Raw genomic sequence first — 21018 nt, forward strand, 5'->3', positions numbered from 1 at the left:
CCCAAGATAGAGGCGTCCAGGGGAACCCCAAGTTAGTAGATGGGGGTCTACACAAGAGTGGCAGCTGGAGGTCCTGTGTGGGCACTGGCTGATGCTGGGGGTCCTGCTTGGCTAGGCAGCCAGGGGTTCTGTGTGGACACAGCAGCAGGAATCCTCCTTCGTGGGAACAGCTGTCAGGGGTCCTCTAATAACTCACAGAAAAACAGTAATCCCACTACTTGAATCTCAGGTCACAGAGAGACAAGGAATGCAGGCTCCTTCTAGCCCACCATCTTGGATCCCACTTTTTAAGTAATAAGGTAAAATAACTCTCAATCTAAAAGACTAAAATAACTCTAAACAAACTTAAGAAGAGAATGAAATTAAGATAATGCCAGTGAAACACAGGAAGAATTACTAGTCACATATCCATGATGAAAAATACTATCTAGGGATATACTTTAGGAAAGTAGAAAATTAAACTCTGGGAAGAAGAGAGAGTCACATAACAATGGTTTTAGTTTTTTAGTTTCTATGTGTCTTATGTTTGAAATGTTACATAATTTTAAAAATTTTAATAGAAAATCAGATCCAAATCTACAAAAATTACAAATCTTTCTCCCTGTCATAAATTCATATTTTGCATAAGTCCATAAGTCCCATATTTTGCTTCTTACAGTTTACTACAACTTATATTAGAATCATGATGCTTTTTCTATTAGTATCTACATATTTTTGTGATTTTAAGGATAGTAAAATAATTCAGTAGGATGTAATATAGAATAATAATTTTCTGAAAAATAAATAGCTTTTATACAAACATGAACATTTTATTTACAGAACACACCCCTGTAGGCAATGCATTTGTTCCAAAGATGTTGCTATTACTTAATGTGCTATTAGCTATTCTTTTAAAATATCCTCCATGAAATTAACCAACTAGAGAAAAATCTTCTTTGGGTCTGCTACCTTTAAAAAAAATTTCTACTTTTCTCTCCTTTGTACCATTTCAATTTGCACCATCTATATCTCTTTGCTTTCTCACTTGAGACAGCTAACCAATGATTCTGAGGCTGTGGTCCTAAATAAATGTTGCTCCCATACCAATTCATTATAGTTCAATGCAGTAAACATATACCAAACTCTTACCATGTTTTAGGCATTGAACATGAAGATGGTTATACAAGACAGTCTCTACTTTCAAGAACTCATTATCAGTAGAAGCAAACACATAAATAGCTAACATAATGCAGTCAATATTATAATGGAACTATGCACAAAATTAAGGTTAGGCAATGAGTCTTTTTCCCCAACTTCTCTCTCCTTCAGTTCCAGGAATTAAACCCATGGGGCACTCTTCCAGTTAGCTACAGCCTAGCACATTTTACTTTTTATTTTGAGACAGGATTTTGCTAAGTTACTCAGACTAACCTGGAACTTGTGAGCTTCTGCCTGAGCCCACTGAGATACTGGGATTGCAGGCATGAGTCACTGCACCTGGCACAATTCATTCTGTTCAGGGAATGGGTGGTGAGGAAGGGCTTGATTTGATTCTAAATGAGCAGTGGGAATTCAGCAGGCTGACAGGAGGGTGGGGGTGTGAATTCTTGATGGAGGTTAACAACATGGACAAAGAGCAATTGATAGTACACATGACAGAGAAGACTCCAGTGGTCTAGAACACTGAACACATTTCCTAGGCAGTGAGAAGCAGGTAAAGAGAAGGGAGGATGGGAGAGTCCTGTAAGTGAAAACTTAGTTTGGAAACCCTTTACACCATGATAAAGGGTTGGGAACTAATATTTATTTATCCTTATTGCGGGTCAGGCTAAGTGCTTTTCATATATTTCTTAATTTAAGGACTTTAAACTTCACACAAGAGTACCAGAGGGCATTCAGAAGCAAGGCTGTCACAGAAGAGTGACACTTAGATGAGGACAGAAGAATAACATGAGTTGTCACCACTGGTTGGAGGTGTTATTGGCATCTACAGTATATAAGATTATAGGACAACCCCAGCAACAAAGAATTATCAGACCCAAAATGTAAAAAGTACCATGCTGAGAAGCATTTTCTGAAATTATATTCTGCTGTTCACATAAATGATAGTGATTTTTAAATGTGCTCATTAAATGTGAGCATCTCTATAATATCACTAGTATGCAGTAATGGACCAAAGGCATGGTTTTGCAGTTAACAAGGCTAATAAATTCTTTATCCTGCACAATAAAGACAAATTTTTAAAATGTACTGCCAGATGGAATAATAAAATTAAAACTTGGGTTTAAAAAGTCCATTTGAAGACAATTTCAGGAACATGTCCACAACATAAACAGAGACTATAAATTCAATGACATACCAGTGATTCTCTTAATAACTGTCTGAATTCATCTTGACAATCTATTTCAAGGAAGAAAAGCCCTAATCAGTACAATGAAATCAGATTTAGGGTGTGATAGACATATATCTTTGCCTTTGAATGTCTTGCACTATTAACAAGTTCATTTATTAAATTTCTCAAAGTGCTCTTTTCCATATTTATTAGTGACTTTTGTTAAACACTGTATCTATAGTTCCATGGTCAATAATACTAAATACTTTAAATTGAAATATATAAAACATTCAAAGAATTTCACTAAGATATTAACATGCATTAACCAGGACTCCATTTAGCACTGAAATATTTATTAATACATTAATGAATTATTAATTCCCTTATTTTATTCATTGCTTAACATCTCAGCACTTTTGAGATTTCTTTGAAAAAAAAATCTCAAAATAGATTTTGCTGGTTTATAGAGCTCAATGTCAAACCTTACAATAAATACTGTTACTATTCTCCAAAGGTTAAGTTTATCTTAGAGAATAAGATTTATCTAGAATGGCTGTATTCTACCAAGCCTGCATCTAATATAATGTCATGTACACAGACAGTATATAATTAGTGTGCACAGATAAGATGGTTATGGGGAGAGTGGGAAAAAGGGACAAAACAGACAAAGAACAATAGAATGCTAATGGATGGCAAAAGAGTAATACTATATGGTTAAATTAATTCATAAGATGTGAGAGAAGATTACATAACTTTTTAAAAATAAAATATTGGTAGTTCATTGTCATACATAAAATCCATATTAATTTTGTATCATCATTAATAACAGTAATTTTAAACATAATCAATTATTATACATACCATTTAATCATTCATTTTTCTAAATGAAGGGCTGGCAAATCATCTCCTTATCTCAAATATTAAGGGACATCTGGTGTGTGAGACATCTAGAATTGCATGGAGCATAAAGTAACTTTTTTTAAAATTCCTGGTTTTACTCCTTCTCTATATAAATCATCACTCATTAAATATTTGATGGTAACAGGAAACTGAAGCTACATTTTAAAAATTATTGGCCCAGTGGAGATTACTGGACAATCTAAAAGTCATAGTTTTGATTTTTCAAATTCTACAATAACAAATGATACTTTATGTTCTAATTCTTATCTTTTCAAACACAAAGTTTATTCAGGATAAAGGTTTTGCCCATGCATATTATTGTTCAATCGTTTGAATCTTTGTAGATATTGACTAACATCTTGAACCACCATAAATTATCTGTTGGCCATTTGTGTTCTGAACTTAATGAATTGATTGCTTCTATAATCCCTGATCATAGGTCTTTTTAAGTGTCACAATTAAATTTTTCATTTCAGTAGCATTCTGGCAAATGTTTAACAACTGGTTTTGGAAGTAAAAAGAACAAATTCTAGTTTGCAGTTTTTGCTGATTTCTGTGATATAAATATTCTTATTGTAGCAGATTTCAAGATATCAAGGTGAAAGTAACTGGCTAACAAATTTCCAGAAAACTTAACAGTCAGCTCTGACTCCAACACACTATTGCCAATAAATGTTAACTAGTTATGAGGAAAATGTTTTATCTCATGATTCTACCTTACTACATCTTTTTTCTACAAATTGACTTGGAAAGGAGGATAAAAACTGACAAAATTATAAGGCAGACATATAAGATGGCTAGCCTATTTAAAGGGTGGATGTGCCAGTGGGATAATAAAACTGGTCACAGACCATCCGGGAAAGCTGAAGGATACACCGCCACTCTCCTTCAGAGTGCGACATCAAAACAGGTCGGTGTCATTCAGCTCACCCCCCAGACAGCGGGAATTCGCATAAAATCTCTCCTAGGCTTGCCGGGAGAGGGAGTATCAAGCTGAGCCTCCATACAGGCTAGGGGGAAACCAGAGACACCTGACCTCCAACCCCTCCTCCCAGTAGCAGCCAAAAGGAAACCTGGCTAGCCAGCGCTGGGGGAGGGGCAAGCAGAAAAAATCAAAGTGATAGAGTGCCAGGGATCCCAGCAGCCTGCAGCAGGGCCCGGAGAGCCAGGCCAACTGATTCCCGTGGCCTGCCCTGCGGCTACAGAAGGCGTGGCGCCTCAGTGAAGCCATTAATTGGCAAGCAGGGAGGTTAGGGAAGGCCATTAGGTGGAATCCCACCAGCCAAGCCCACACGGACCCTTGGGCCGAGCACGGGTTCTCAGAAGGGGAAGGAAGCGGTACAGTCCCATCCCCCACAGCGGACACTCCGCCGAGCCAGTCAGCGGCCACCATCCGGGAAAGCTGAAGGATACACCGCCACTCTCCTTCAGAGTGCGACATCAAAACAGGTCGGTGTCATTCAGCTCACCCCCCAGACAGCGGGAATTCGCATAAAATCTCTCCTAGGCTTGCCGGGAGAGGGAGTATCAAGCTGAGCCTCCATACAGGCTAGGGGGAAACCAGAGACACCTGACCTCCAACCCCTCCTCCCAGTAGCAGCCAAAAGGAAACCTGGCTAGCCAGCGCTGGGGGAGGGGCAAGCAGAAAAAATCAAAGTGATAGAGTGCCAGGGATCCCAGCAGCCTGCAGCAGGGCCCGGAGAGCCAGGCCAACTGATTCGCGTGGACTGCCCTGCGGCTACAGAAGGCGTGGCGCCTCAGTGAAGCCATTAATTGGCAAGCAGGGAGGTTAGGGAAGGCCATTAGGTGGAATCCCACCAGCCAAGCCCACACGGACCCTTGGGCCGAGCACGGGTTCTCAGAAGGGGAAGGAAGCGGTACAGTCCCATCCCCCACAGCGGACACTCCGCCGAGCCAGTCAGCGGCCACCATCCGGGAAAGCTGAAGGATACACCGCCACTCTCCTTCAGAGTGCGACATCAAAACAGGTCGGTGTCATTCAGCTCACCCCCCAGACAGCGGGAATTCGCATAAAATCTCTCCTAGGCTTGCCGGGAGAGGGAGTATCAAGCTGAGCCTCCATACAGGCTAGGGGGAAACCAGAGACACCTGACCTCCAACCCCTCCTCCCAGTAGCAGCCAAAAGGAAACCTGGCTAGCCAGCGCTGGGGGAGGGGCAAGCAGAAAAAATCAAAGTGATAGAGTGCCAGGGATCCCAGCAGCCTGCAACAGGGCCCGGAGAGCCAGGCCAACTGATTCGCGTGGCCTGCGCTGCGGCTACAGAAGGCGTGGCGCCTCAGTGAAGCCATTAATTGGCAAGCAGGGAGGTTAGGGAAGGCCATTAGGTGGAATCCCACCAGCCAAGCCCACACGGACCCTTGGGCCGAGCTCGGGTTCTCAGAAGGGGAAGAAAGCGGTACAGTCCCATCCCCCACAGCGGACACTCCACCGAGGCAGTCAGCGGCCACCATCCGGGAAAGCTGAAGGATACACCGCCACTCTCCTTCAGAGTGCAACATCAAAACAGCGGACACTCCATCCAGGCAGTCAGTGGCCACCATCCGGGAAAGCTGAAGAATACACCACCACTCTCCAACAGCTTGTAACATCAAAACAGCCAGCAGCAGGACCCCGGAGATCCAGGCCAACTGATTCGCGCGGCCTGCCCCGCAGCTACAGAAGGCGTGGCGCCTCAGAGAAGCCATTAATTAGCAAGCAGGGAGGTTAGGGACTGCCATTAGGTGGAATCCCGCCAGCCAAGCCCACCGCCCACGCCCGGAAGAGGCCCAGCGATCTGCCAGCATTGTAGTCACGACACCCCAATTGGAATAGGGACAGAGCAGAGCCGCCTTCCACTCCCGGAACAGGCCCAGAGAGCCGCCAGCGTGATAGACACGTCACCCCAATTGGAGTAGGGGCACAGCCGCCGCCCGCACCTGCAAGGGAGACTTTTCAAGTATACAAGAGCAACATAAAAAAATAGGGGGTAAATTTCAAAACACAACAGTTGCACCAAGCAGAAAGAAACGCGGGCAGTATGAAAAGACAAGGAAAGAAAGGACCACAAGCAATGCAGGTCAACTCAACTTTAGAAGAGGTAATAGCTGCAACAGATGGAATATCAGATAAAGAGTTCAGGATATATATGCTTCAGATGATCTGGAGTCTCAAGGAAGACATGAGACAGCAAAATCAGACAATGAAAGATCACATTGACAAACAAATCCAGGAAGTCAAAGATCAATTTCACAGGGAGATAGAGGTAATAAAAAACAAACAAATTGAAATTCTAGAAATGCAGGAAACAATAAACCAACTTAAAAACTCAATTGAGAATACTACCAGCAGAGTAGATCACTTAGAAGAGAGAACATCAGACAATGAAGACAAAGTATTTCAACTGGAAAAGAACATAGACAGCTCAGCAAGTCTGCTAAGAAACCATGAGCAGAACATCCAAGAATTATGGGACAATATCAAAAGACCAAATTTAAGAGTCATTGGGATACAGGAAGGCACAGAGCTCCATTCCAAAGGAATAAACAGTCTATTCAGTGAAATAATACGAGAAAACTTCCCAGAATTGAAGACTGAGACAGAATCCCAAATCCTAGAAGCCTACAGGACGCCGAATGTGCAAAATCATAAGAGATCCACACCTAGACACATTATAATGAAGATGTCCAACATACAGAATAAGGAGAGAATTTTAAAAGCTGCAAGAGAAAGAAAGCAGATTACATTTAGGGGTAAACCAATCAGGATAACAGCTGATCTCTCAACACAGACTCTGAAAGCTAGAAGATCCTGGAATAACATATTTCAAACACTGAAAGACAATGGGCTCCAACCAAGAATCGTGTATCCGGCGAAATTAAGCTTCAGGTTAGAAGATGAAATTAAAACCTTCCACAATAAACAAAAGTTAAAAGAATTCGCAGCTAGAAAACCATCTCTTCAAAAAATCCTTGCCAAAACATTACAGGAAGAGGAAATGGAAAACAACATTGAAAACCAACAATGGGAGGTAGGACAGTAAAGGGGGGAAAGTAGTCATAGAGGATAACAAATCAGGTTTAGTAACATCAATAAACAAATATGGATAGAAGAACAAACCATATCTCAATAATAACCCTAAATGTTAATGGCTTAAACTCACCAATTAAGAGACACAGGCTAGTAGAATGGATCAAAAAACAAGACCCAACAATATGCTGTCTACAGGAGACGCATTTGATAGGAAAAGATATACATAGACTGAAGGTGAAAGGTTGGGAAAAATCATATCACTCATATGGTCGGCGGAAACAAGCAGGAGTGTCCATACTCATATCTAATAAAATAGATTTCAAGCCAAAGCTAATCAAAAGGGATATAGAAGGACACTTCATACTGCTCAAGGGAACCATACACCAACAAGACATAACAATCATAAATATATATGCCCCAAACAATGGTGCAGCTGTATTCATCAAGCAAACTCTTCTCAAGTTCAAGAGTCTAATAGACCAACATACAATAATCATGGGAGACTTCAACACACCTCTCTCACCACTGGACAGATCTTCCAAACAAAAGTTAAATAAGGAAACTATAGAACTCAATAACACAATTAACAACCTAGACTTAATTGACATATATAGACTATACCACCCAACATTAAGTAGCTACACTTTTTTCTCAGCAGCACATGGAACCTTCTCAAAAATAGACCATATACTATGTCACAGGGCAACTCTTAGACAATACAAAGGGGTAGAGATAATACCATGCATCTTATCTGATCATAATGGAATGAAACTGAAAATCAATGATAAAAGAAGAAAGGAAAAAGCAAGCATCACCTGGAGAATGAACAATAGGTTGCTGAGTGATCAATGGGTTTTAGAAGACATCAAGGAGGAAATTAAAAAATTCCTAGAGTTAAATGAAAACACAGACACAACATATCGGAATCTATGGGACACATTGAAAGCAGTTCTAAGAGGAAAATTCATTGCTTGGAGTTCATTCCTCAAAAAAAGAAAAAACCAACAAATAAATGATCTCATACTTCATCTCAAAATCCTAGAAAAAGAAGAGCAAAACAACAGCAAAAGAAGTAGAAGGCAAGAAATAATTAAAATCAGAGCTGAAATTAATGAAATTGAAACAAAAGAAACAATTGAAAAAATTGACAAAACTAAAAGCTGGTTCTTTGAAAAAATAAATAAAATTGACAGACCCTTAGCCATGCTAACGAAGAGAAGAAGAGAGAGAACCCAAATTACTAGCATACGGGATGAAAAAGGCAATATCACAACAGACACTTCAAAAATACAGAAGATAATCAGAAATTACTTTGAATCCTTATACTCCAATAAAATAGAAGATAGTGAAGGCATAGATAAATTCCTTGAGTCCTATGATCTGCCCAGATTGAGCCAGGAGGATATAGACAACCTAAACAGACCAATAACAATAGAGGAAATAGAAGAAACCATCAAAAGAATACCAACTAAGAAAAGCCCAGGACCGGATGGGTATACAGCAGAGTTTTACAAAACCTTTAAAGAGGAACTAACACCAATACTTTTCAAGCTATTTCAGGAAATAGAAAAAGAGGGAGAACTTCCAAATTCATTCTACGAGGCCAACATCACCCTGATTCCGAAACCAGACAAAGACACATCAAAGAAGGAAAACTACAGACCAATATCTCTAATGAACCTTGACGCAAAAATCCTCAATAAAATTCTGGCGAATCGGATTCAAATACATATCAAAAAAATTATACATCATGATCAAGTAGGATTCATCCCTGGGATGCAAGGCTGGTTTAATATACGGAAATCAATAAATGTTATTCACCACATCAATAGACTTAAAAATAAGAACCATATGATCATCTCAATAGATGCAGAAAAAGCATTCGACAAAGTACAGCATCCCTTTATGTTCAAAACGCTAGAAAAATTAGGGATAACAGGATCATACCTCAACATTGTAAAAGCAATCTATGATAAGCCACAGGCCAGCATCATTCTGAATGGAGAAAAATTGAAGGCATTCCCTCTAAGATCTGGTACAAGACAGGGATGCCCTCTCTCACCACTTCTGTTCAACATAGTCCTCGAAACACTGGCCAGAGCAATTAGACAGACAAAAGAAATTAAAGGCATAAAAATAGGAAAAGAAGAACTTAAATTATCACTATTTGCAGATGATATGATCCTATACCTAGCAGACCCAAAAGGGTCTACAAAGAAGCTATTAGAGCTAATAAATGAATTCAGCAAAGTGGCAGGATATAAGATCAACACGCATAAATCAAAGGCGTTCCTGTATATGAGCGACAAATCCTCTGAAACGGAAATGAGGACAACTACTCCATTCACAATATCCCCCCAAAAAATAAAATACTTGGGAATCAACCTAACTAAAGAGGTGAAAGATTTATACAATGAAAATTACAGAACCCTAAAGAAAGACATAGAAGAAGACCTTAGAAGATGGAAAAACATACCCTGCTCATGGATAGGCAGAACTAACATCATCAAAATGGCGATATTACCAAAAGTTCTCTATAAGTTCAATGCAATGCCAATCAAAATCCCAACAGCATATCTTGTAGAAATAGATAAAAGAATCATGAAATTCATATGGAATAATAAAAGACCCAGAATAGCAAAAACAATACTAAGCAGGAAGTGTGAATCAGGCGGTATAGCGATACCAGACTTCAAGCTATACTACAGAGCAATAGTAACAAAAACAGCATGGTACTGGTACCAAAACAGGCGGGTGGACCAATGGTACAGAATAGAGGACACAGTAACCAATCCACAAAACTACAACTATCTTATTTTTGATAAAGGGGCTAAAAGCATGCAATGGAGGAAGGATAGCATCTTCAACAAATGGTGCTGGGAAAACTGGAAATTCATTTGCACCAAAATGAATCTGAATCCCTATCTCTCGCCGTGCACAAAAGTTAACTCAAAATGGATCAAGGAGCTTGATATTAAATCAGAGACACGGCATCTGATAGAAGAAAAAGTTGGTTATGATCTACACGCTGTGGGATCGGGCTCCAAATTCCTCAATAGGACACCCATAGCGCTAGAGTTAACAAATAGAATCAACAAATGGGACTTACTCAAACTAAAAAGTTTTTTCTCAGCAAAAGAAACAATAAGAGAGATAAATAGGGAGCCTACATCCTGGGAACAAATCTTTACTCCACACACTTCAGATAGAGCCCTAATAACCAGAATATACAAAGAACTCAAAAAATTAGACAATAAGATAACAAATAACCCAATCAATAAATGGGCCAAGGACCTGAACAGACACTTCTCAGAGGAGGACATACAATCAATCAACAAGTACATGAAAAAATGCTCACCATCGCTAGCAGTCAGAGAAATGCAAATCAAAACTACCCTAAGATACCATCTCACTCCAGTAAGACTGGCAGCCATTAGGAAGTCAAACAACAATAAGTGCTGGAGAGGATGCGGGGAAAAGGGCACTCTTGTTCATTGCTGGTGGGACTGCAAATTGGTGCAGCCAATTTGGAAAGCAGTATGGAGATTTCTCGGAAAGCTGGGAATGGAACCACCATTTGACCCAGCTATTCCCCTTCTCGGTCTATTCCCTAAAGCCCTAACAAGAGCATGCTACAGGGACACTGCTACATCGATGTTCATAGCAGCTCAATTCACGATAGCAAGACTGTGGAACCAGCCTAGATGCCCTTCAATAGATGAATGGATAAAAAAAATGTGGCATTTATACACTATGGAGTATTACTCTGCATTAAAAAATGACAAAATTATAGAATTTGGAGGGAAATGGATGGCATTAGAGCATATTATGCTAAGTGAAGCTAGTCAATCTTTAAAAAACAAATACCAAATGACTCCTTTGATATAAGGGGTGTAAACAAGGTCAGGGTAGGGACGAAGAGCTTGAGAAGAATATTTACAGTAAACAGGGATGAGAGGTGGGAGGGAAAGGGAGTGAGAAGGGAAATTGCATGGAAATGGAAGGCGATCCTCAGGGTTATACAAAATGTCATATAAGAGGTAAGGAGGGGTAAGTCAAGAGAATACAAATGGAAGACATGATTTACAGTAGAAGGGGTAGAGAGAGAAAAGGGGAGGGGAGGGGAGGGGAGGGGAGGGGGGATAGTAGACAATAGGACAGACAGCAGAATACATCAGACACTAGAAAGGCAATATGTCAATCAATGGAAGGGTAACTGATGTGATACAGCAATTTGTATACGGGGTAAAAGCGGGAGTTCATAATCCACTTGAATCAAACCGTGTAATATGATGTATTAAGAACTATGTAATGTTATGAACGACCAATAAAAAATAAATAAATAAATAAATAAATAAATAAATAAATTAAAAAAAAAAAAAAAAAAAAAGAGAAGATAATGCTAAGTGAAGTTAGCCAATCCCAAAAAAACAAATGCCGAATGTTTTCTTTGATATGAGGAGACTGATTCAAAGTGGGGTAGGGAGGGGGAGTGTGGGAAGAATAGACAAACTCTAGATAGGGCAGAGTGGTGGGAGGGGAAGGGAGGGAGCATGGGGTAATTAATGATGGTGGAATGTGATGGACATTATAATCCAAAGTACATGTATGAAGACACAAATTGGTGTGAATATACTTTGATATATACAGAGATAGGAAACATTGTGCCCTATATGTGTAATAAGAATTGTAATGCATTCTGCTGTTATATATAAATAAAAAATCATAAATAAAAAGAAACGTATAAAAAAAAAAAAAAAACTGGTCACAATATTTGTCTTTGTATTTACACATAAGATTTGGTACTATTCCAAGTTTTAGACACCTACTGGAGGTCTTTAAATGCACTTCCAGAGAATGAAAGGGGACTACTGTATCAAAACTTTTGTGCCTAAGGATATAGCTCAATTGGTAGAGTGCTTTCCTTGCATGCACAAGGCCCTGGGTTCAACCACCAGCACCACAAAACAAACAAACAAACAAACAAACAAAAATCCCTTCTGTAGTGAGCCCAGCACTTTTAAGTGCAAATGTCATGGTCAAACTTAAGGATTCTCTAAGAGGAAACAAAAAGCTCAATAATGAAATATACAGATTATCCTAAATTTAGAAGTGTGATAAACAGTGTAAAGACTGAATGCCACAAACTAAAAAAATTTACAAGAAAAAGAATCATGGGGGCAAAACAAGCTTCTGTTTCATAAAATGTGAAGCATTACTTTTAGAGAAAATAATTTTAAATGCGAAAATTCAAAGATACTTAACTGTGATATGCAAGCTGAAACAGGAAAATGTGTTTACAAGATTACAGACAGAAATGCCAGGGCTTCTGACAGAAGGCTACCCGGATAGTCCAAGTCAAGTTCCATTGCTCAGACTTTAAACATCCTGTTTGAAATGCTATTTATTTTAATTAAACAATTAATATTAAGCACATTCCATGTCTGCATTTTTTTAAAGAAATCACACTGACAACAAAAAGTGTATTCCTTTCAATTCAAGTATATAACATGCAGTCTGCTTAGACTGACTCTATGAACAGGCCTTCCTACATGTGTATTCTGCCCCAAGTTTTGGGGCCTTTCAGCAGATTCTTTGATGTCTTCAAAACAGTTCTGAAACAGAAGTTGATAGAAAAATTTGGAAAGGATAAGCTGCCTCTCTCTACTTGCCTCTCCAGGCTCTTACCTCTATATTCCCAGAATATCTTTTTTTATTCTTTTTTATTGGGAGGTTGGGTACTGAGGATTGAACTCAGGGGCACTCAACCACTGAGCCACATCCCTAGTGTGATTTTTTTGTATTTTATTTAGAGACAGGGTTTTATTTTATTTTATTTAGAGACTGAGTTACTTAGTGCCTCGTTTTTGCTGAGGCTACCTTTGAACCTGCAATCCTCCTGTCTCAGCCTCCCCAGCCACTGAAATTACAGGCATGCACCACCCTACCCAGCTCCTTTTTATTCTTTTTTTAACTGATATGTAAAAACATAAAAATTGTACATACTAATGGCATAATGTGATATTTTGATACATGTGTACATTGTGTACTGTTTAAATCAATGTATTTATGCCATTTAACATTTACCATTGTTAATGGTGAGAACATTCAGAACATTCAAATTCCTATCTTTAAGCTTTTTGAAGTATGCAGTACATGACTGTTACCTATTGTTACCCTACTGTGCAATAGCACACCAGAACTTCTTGCTCCTATCTAACTATAACTTAGTATTCACCGATATCCCCATCCCTTCCTATCCACCTGCCTCTGGTAACCACAATTTGACTATCAACTTCTTTGAGATCAACTTTTTAAGATTCTACATGAGTCAGATTATGCATAACCTATCATTCTGTGCCTGGTTAACTTCATATAACATAATAATCCCGAGTTCCATCCATGTTGTTGCAGTTGACAGAATTTTATTCTTTTTTATAGCTGAATAGTATTTCATGGTGTACATATTGCACATTTTTTTTTAATCCATTCTTCAGTTGATGGGCTTGATACTTCCTCGGCTTGATACTTCCTCCTGGGAGCCCTCTATAATCCCCAAAGTGAAGTGCACTTGCACTATTCCCAATATTACACTTTCAAAATTGCCTATTCATTTATCTATGTGGGAGTTTATTATATGTCAGTACATGTATGTCTTTTTTGTGTGTTACAAATTAGTAAATGGGAGGGTTAGCTTCTGGTACCTAATACATTTTGTTTGTTTGTTTTTTTAATGTACTGAATGAGTGAATTTCACAAAGGTAAACAGGTCATAGTCCCTGCCCTTGAGGACATCACCATCTAGTGGGGGAGACAGAAATGCAGATAAATCATAAGTTAGGTGTTAAATCTGAGAATATGTGCATAAATAATCCACATGGAGGGGGATTTAAAAAAAAGAATAAAAGTTCAGTGGAGTAGACAAAAGGGAATGAAGGGAAGTGAAAGGGGATGGGAAAAGGAAAGACAGTAGAATGAATCTGACATAACTTTCCTATGTACAAATACAAATATACCACAGTGAATCTCACCATCACGCACATCCACAAGAAATTAATTTTAAAAAAGAACTATGGGTAAACGACAGAAAGATCAGTAAAGTAGAAGAAACAGTGGGGGAGGGGAGAAAATTGAAAAGGAGATACTGGGGACTGAATTAGAACAAAATATATTCCATGCTTTTATAATTATGTCAAAATGAACTCTATTGTCATATATAACTAAAAAGAATGACAACAGTGACAAAAATCAAGGGAGATCCAAAGTGACTAATTTTTCCTGGGAAGTCAGGACTTTCACAAAAGAAGTAATATTCGAGCTGAGTTTTGAAGGATTTCCATTTTCTGAAGTAAAGAAGAGGGACATAGCAGATGCTCAGAAATTAACTACTTTAGAAAGTTCCAGTGTGCCTCTGTGTGGATCCATAGTCCTGAACAGTTCAAATCTTCCAGGTGCCTTTGGTGCAAGAACAATAAGAAAGAATAGAGTATGAGGAAATCAACTAATTGGTACAGTGGAAAAGACTGTACTTATAAGATTTTAAATCCAAGTGTCAGAGATAAGTCACATCAGTAGCTGCTAGCAGGACAGTGACCACTGACCAAATCTATTGGAAAGAAACTGCATCAATAAGAGTAAAACAAGGAGGAGAAACTAGACGGGTTGGGTGGCAGAGGTAGGTGTTGTCACTTAGTGTGGGAAAGTTTTAGTAAAGAGGAACAGAGGTCAAAATTCAAAATGAATCTTGCCTCTAGTGTAAATTATCCAGCACATCAGGGGCAGCTGGGGCAGATAAACACATTACCACTCCTGACCTATAAAACCTTGTCCCCTCCTGCAGCCCTAGACTGTAAGCAAGAAGTGAAAAGTGGTAATTAATGAAGACAATGAACTGGAGGAGACATTTCTCACCTTTAAACAAACTAAGAAATGTTAATTAGTCCTAAATTTCTGGAGGAAATGAAATTCCAGGAAGATTAAAATTGCTCTGGGTTCACCTCCGCCCACAGTGTCACACTTCATGATCTAGAAACAGCTGCTTGTGTTTGTCTGCATGAGTTGTTCTGCTCCCAGGAGTTTGGTCATGATGCTTTCTCTGCCTGAGATACTTTCCCCTCACTCCCTTCTACCCTCATCCATCAGATAAAATCTTTTCAGTTCTCAAGACTTAGCTCAGATATGACCTCCAAAAGCCTTTCTGCTCCCACACTATGCTCTTGTGATGTTTTGACCTGTCTGTGTATTGGTTGTTTCCCACCTCGACCAGTATGGGGTCTTATTTATATTCATGTTTGTAGGGATTCCAGCTAGTCATGGCTCCTATTGGGCACCTAGAAAACAGTTCTTAAATGAATGAATAAATTAAAGAATAAATGAAAATGTCTTGGGAAGATTTACTGAGTAACATGATTAGAATTAAGTGGCTTGGAAGACAGATCTAGCAGCAATGTGTAGGATGATTGATGTGGGAGGACACCAGAATCAGAAACGGCAGGAAACAGTGAGCTATCAAAACAGCTCAGGAGAGGAGGCGGCAATGAGGTTGGTCAGGAGAGGCTCAGTCCAAGAGACATTTTGGAAGTTAAGCCAATAGAACTTTAGTAGTTGACTGATGAACAAGGGCAGAAAAAGATTACTGATAATGTTTCTATTAATAGGTCATGCATCAACAGAAGGGTAATGCCATTAACAGAAAGGAAAACATTTGGAATAATTCAAGTGACTTGAAGGGACTGGAGGAAGACAAGAAGATGACAAAAAGGTATAAAAACATCCAAGAAATAAAGAGATCATAGGAGATGATGTCTCCTTCAATTCATTTTCTTTATTAATTATCACATTTCACTTCTTGCTTACAGTGTATGGCTGCAGGAGGGGACAAGGTTTTATAGGTCAGGAGTGGTAATGTGTTTATCAGACCCCAGGGGGTCTGGAGGTAGCAGCTTCACTGAAGCAAAGTTTTGGGAAGGCATTAAGGAAAGAGTTACTCAGAGTGAGAAACTACAGTGATAGTCAAGAAATATTCAGGCCTCAGCTGTCTTAGTGCACAAATCAATGGCAATGGCTTTTCAGACTCGGAATCCCAGGCTCAAATACTATGAATTCTGGAAATTTACCCTTCTCCTAACCTGCCTTAATCTTCCATTATGAAAATTGTTAGTTGAAACTCATCACTCAGATACCAAATAACACTGGGGAAATTCCTTCCTTTCAGTCTTTTAAGGATCCATTTTTATTATGAAAAGAATAAGAAAATAAGAAATATTGTTCATCTGAGACACATTTTTATTTCCAAATTAAGCCAAAATTATCTAAAGAATTAAAAATATCCAGGTAATTGGTCTAAACTCTTCTGAGTTGTGCTATATAAAAATAACATCATAGTAATAAAAATGCTTTTATTTAAATAAAATATATGCAATAGGCCAATATCTGTTCATGAAGTTCCTCTTCTTACTTAGGTTTTATCCTTACTTAAGTCAGGATTAGGTTCAGCTACAATAACAGAAAACCCAAGAGAGAAATGGCTGAAAGATGTAAATATTTAGCTTGTCATGTTAAAGAAGTCCAGATATGGTAATCTAAGCTTGGCCTGGCAGTTCCATCAAGCAGAGAAGACTTTGGCTCCTGGATTCATGTTCCATCCTAGTTTAAGTCATTTCATTTTCTAAAAAAAATGCTAGAGATATAACTATGTTGAATTCTTCCTAGGAAACATGTTAGCCACTCTTATGTCACTATAACAATTACCTGAGACAATCAAGATATAAGAAGGAAAGGCTTATTTTGGTTCATAGTTTCAGAGTTTTCAGTCCCATGGTAATTGGCCCACTGCTTTTGGGCCCACTGTGGTTAGGCAGTACATTATAGCGGGAGCACTTAATAGAGGACACTGCTTACCTCATTCACCCAGGAAACAGAGAGAGAAAGAGGGTGGGAAGAGGGGAAAGGTTTGGATTCCCAGTATCCCATCAAGGTCATGCACCAGTGATCTAAGACATCCGCTAGGTCTCACCTCAAAATGTTCTCATCACTTTCAAATAGCTCCAAGCTGTGAACTAAGCCTTTAATACAAGGGCCTTTGAGCGACATTCCAGATACAAACTACAGCAAAACAAGAAAGGGGAAGGAAAGATCAAGAGTTTACCTTCCTGTTTCTCTTTAAATAAACTTCCTGGAAATCCCTCCCAACAATTCTAGCAATTTGTGCTCTGACTCAATGAACTTAGTCTCATGAATACAATCAGAATTGAGACAGGTTGGGAGATGAAGTTTGTTTTTAAATCTCAGCACATAGCCGCCCCAGTTATATAAGAGTTCTCATGGTTAAAAAAAAGGAGGCGGGGAGTGGATAATGGATAACTAGGAGTTTCTCCACAAATGTCATTTCTTACTGTTTAAAATATAGTGACTTACTTACCTGACAAGTCCTAAGTACTATCGCACTTATATCTGTTACTTAGCTATATTTAAGGTTTTTTTCCATATGCTCTTATAAAGTAGATTTTTGTCCAATATAAATACATAAAAATGCTGAAATTATATTTTCTTGCATTCAAAAAGAAAATAAAACACAATGCTTCATGAAGGAAATTCTTTTCACAGTCAATGCCAGCAAAAATAAAACTTTCTTTCCCTCTCTAAAATGTTTAGTTAGAGTTGAAGAAAAAGATTACCATTGCCTCACTGGCTATCAGAAAAAATAATCTACTTCTGGAGAAAGGATACACATTGTCTGCCAAGGAAGCAGAATTTGGCTGTTGTACAAACTGGACAATCACTCGTAGGGCGCTTCCCATCAAATGCTGTCATTTCTTCTCAGATTTCATTCCCCTTAAATTCTTTATAGAAGTCAACACAATAGATTCAACTGTATATGAACATTTCTTCTCCCTCCCTTGGCTTTTAGGGCATGATCCTACCACATAACGTTTTCTTCTTTGCTTTTGTAAATAGTCCTCCCAGCTTGCTTCCAGCCCAGTCCTGCTCTCACCCATGTAGAGTGCACTGGTACTTTCATCCTCTCCCTTTAGTATAATCTTGGTGTGGATGACTTCCACAGGAAGCTTCTAGCTCTGCCTAATTCCAGATTTCTAACTTCTGTTTATAGAAAATGACTTTCCCCCACTTAAAACTAGCTATTCCTTAAGCACTTCAGATTTAACAAATTCAAATTCCAGACCAAATTCACCCCTTTCTTATTTGCTTCCAACTCTTCTCCTTCTTTTGTATTCTCTGTCTGGGTTTCTGACTTGATATTATCACCCCTCAGTTCTTTAGACTGAGCACTTGAACATCATCTTGGTTCTTATCTTCCCATTTCACTATCTATATCTAATTATGTACCCAAACTCCATTGATTTGTCCTCCAGATCTGTCGTCAGTACCTCTTGTTTAGAAGTTGTCATGACATCTTGAGTAGTCTCTTTGCTTTCAGTCATCTTGTTACCTCTTCTTGAAAAAGTTTCAATTGGCTACCCCTTGCACACGAGGAAATAAATATTATATTATTTGAAATTTCAGTTTCTCTATAATCTAGAATCAATTATTTTATTGCCTTCCCTACCTATTCCCCATTATTCCTCTTCCAAGAAACAAGCCTAATGATGAAATTAATCTTTCATTTATTTCTCCCCCTGCCCTTCATCCAGAGGCACCCATGGTACTTATCATACTTTGCTCTTTGTCAGAAAAATGTGTATATGTCGTCTGCAGGTAGCAAGTCCCTGGAAAGTTTGTTCTTACTGCCTCACTGTGCTCACCACACCATCTATAGTATAATAACCGTCTATAGATATTTGTTGAATATAAACTAGTTGTAGACAACCCTTGCTTCTGCTCACACAATCAATTCAAGGATGAGCCTGGGTAAAGCTATGCAGTAAGGCTTCTATATCTCTCTACCTCTTTCTCTGCTCTCCTTCCTTTCACTCAGTGTCCTCCTATCCACTTTTGCTGATGTAGGCCTCTTACTGGTGTGTCTTTTGTGCAACTAAAAACTTCCAGACCTTTCCCTTCCCAGTCTCTTACCCAACCTACATAACCCTAGGGTTACCTTAAATTCCAGCTTCTTCATTTTAAAGACCAAAAAACTAAGGCCTGAAAAGGTGACATGCATTCCCTAAGATCATGAGACTGGTTAATGGCAGACCTGAGACAACCTGACTCCAATCAAGTTCATTGTTCTTTCTGTCACACTTTTTTTTTTTTTTGGAATTTTTACTTTTTGGTTTCTTTTTTTTATTATTATTTGTTTTAATTAGTTTTAATGACAGTACAATGACCTTGACATATCATACATTTGAATCAGATGGGATATAATTTCTCATTTTTCTGAGTGTACAGGTTGCACAATCATATTGGTCATGCAGTCCCATATATACACACTGTAATGATAATGTCTGTTTCAATCTATTTGCTGTCTATCCTGCAGAGCAAAGTCTTTGGCCTCAGGCTGCTGTTAAGGATTTTCAAGGAACTGCTGCTAATTGTCCTTAGTAAACACCTTTCTCTTCAGAGCCACCAAATTATAGTAATAGATTGTAGGGGAAATTCACATTAGTACTTGAACACTTCATGTTATTATTTTGGTCAAAGCACTTTTCTGAGATCCTGAGCTCATATCTCATAGAGACACTGTCTATGTTGGGACATGTAAGGCCTGTGCTTTCTTAAGACCGGGGGATTGGTGATATTCACTGTCTGACACAATCTTTCCACACTCCACAGAAACCATGGCAGCAGAACTCCAAGGCAGCTTTATAACTTTCTGGGGAAAGAGTTCAGTTCATGAATGTGTTGTAATTTCTGTGAAGGTTATCTAAAGTTCTTAAAAACATTCAATGAATAAACCTTTTCAACATCACCTGGAAGGAAGTCAGAGACTTCACTATTGAAATTGAGCCAACACAGTAATGAAATTCAATGACTGCCACACAGGAGATAGATGAGGCATATATATGTCTTGGTACAGAACAAAGGCCAGCTGAACCAACCAAGGACAGTTACTTCCATAAAATGCATTTACCTGAATAGTAATCTGAGTGGTTTTCAAGGAATGGCACTTTATTCTTCCACAAAGTGTCATATATTCTTTATTTGTCCAATAAGGCTGCAAATCTAAATTTAAATTTTATTTTAGTTTGGTGTTGGTGCTGGATTTAAGGAGATCATCTTTTCAGAACTGGATTGTTATATTGAGTGATGACAAAAAGGAGCATTGCATTTTTTTCAGATGGAAAAAGGGACCACTGGAAGTTGCCTTTTCTACAAGTTTTGCTTAAGAATTATAGGTCCCTGACAATTATATATAAGGAACTGATCCTTGTTAACCTGACAACATAGAAATCATCTATCCTATTTTGTTAGCATCATTCTATTCGAGAAGCAGGGATTAATGGACTAAGAAAAGAACCTGGGCACTCAATTATAGTTGTTATATTAGGACTAAGTGTGTATCAGGCCTGACAGAAATGAATGCTCTGGACCTGATATATGTGCCTTTCAATTTTCCTGTTTCATTTTCTTTCACAAAAAGTTAATGCCTAGAGTTCTTTACTATTTAGAAAAATAAACAGACTTCAGCATTCTTCTCAGAGGCACTTAGATAAATTTCTTTATTTAAAAAATTGGGATAAGTGGGCCTCCAGTTGTGGCTCAGTGGTAGAGTGCTTTCCAATTAGCATGTGAGAAGCCCTAGGCTGGATCCTCAGCAATGCAAAAAGAGAAGAAAAAAAAAGTTGTGATAGGGAGCTGAAGGTATAGCTCAGCAGTAGAGC

This window comes from Urocitellus parryii, chromosome 9 (genome assembly GCF_045843805.1).
Source record: "Urocitellus parryii isolate mUroPar1 chromosome 9, mUroPar1.hap1, whole genome shotgun sequence".
Classification (NCBI taxonomy): Eukaryota; Metazoa; Chordata; class Mammalia; order Rodentia; family Sciuridae; genus Urocitellus; species Urocitellus parryii.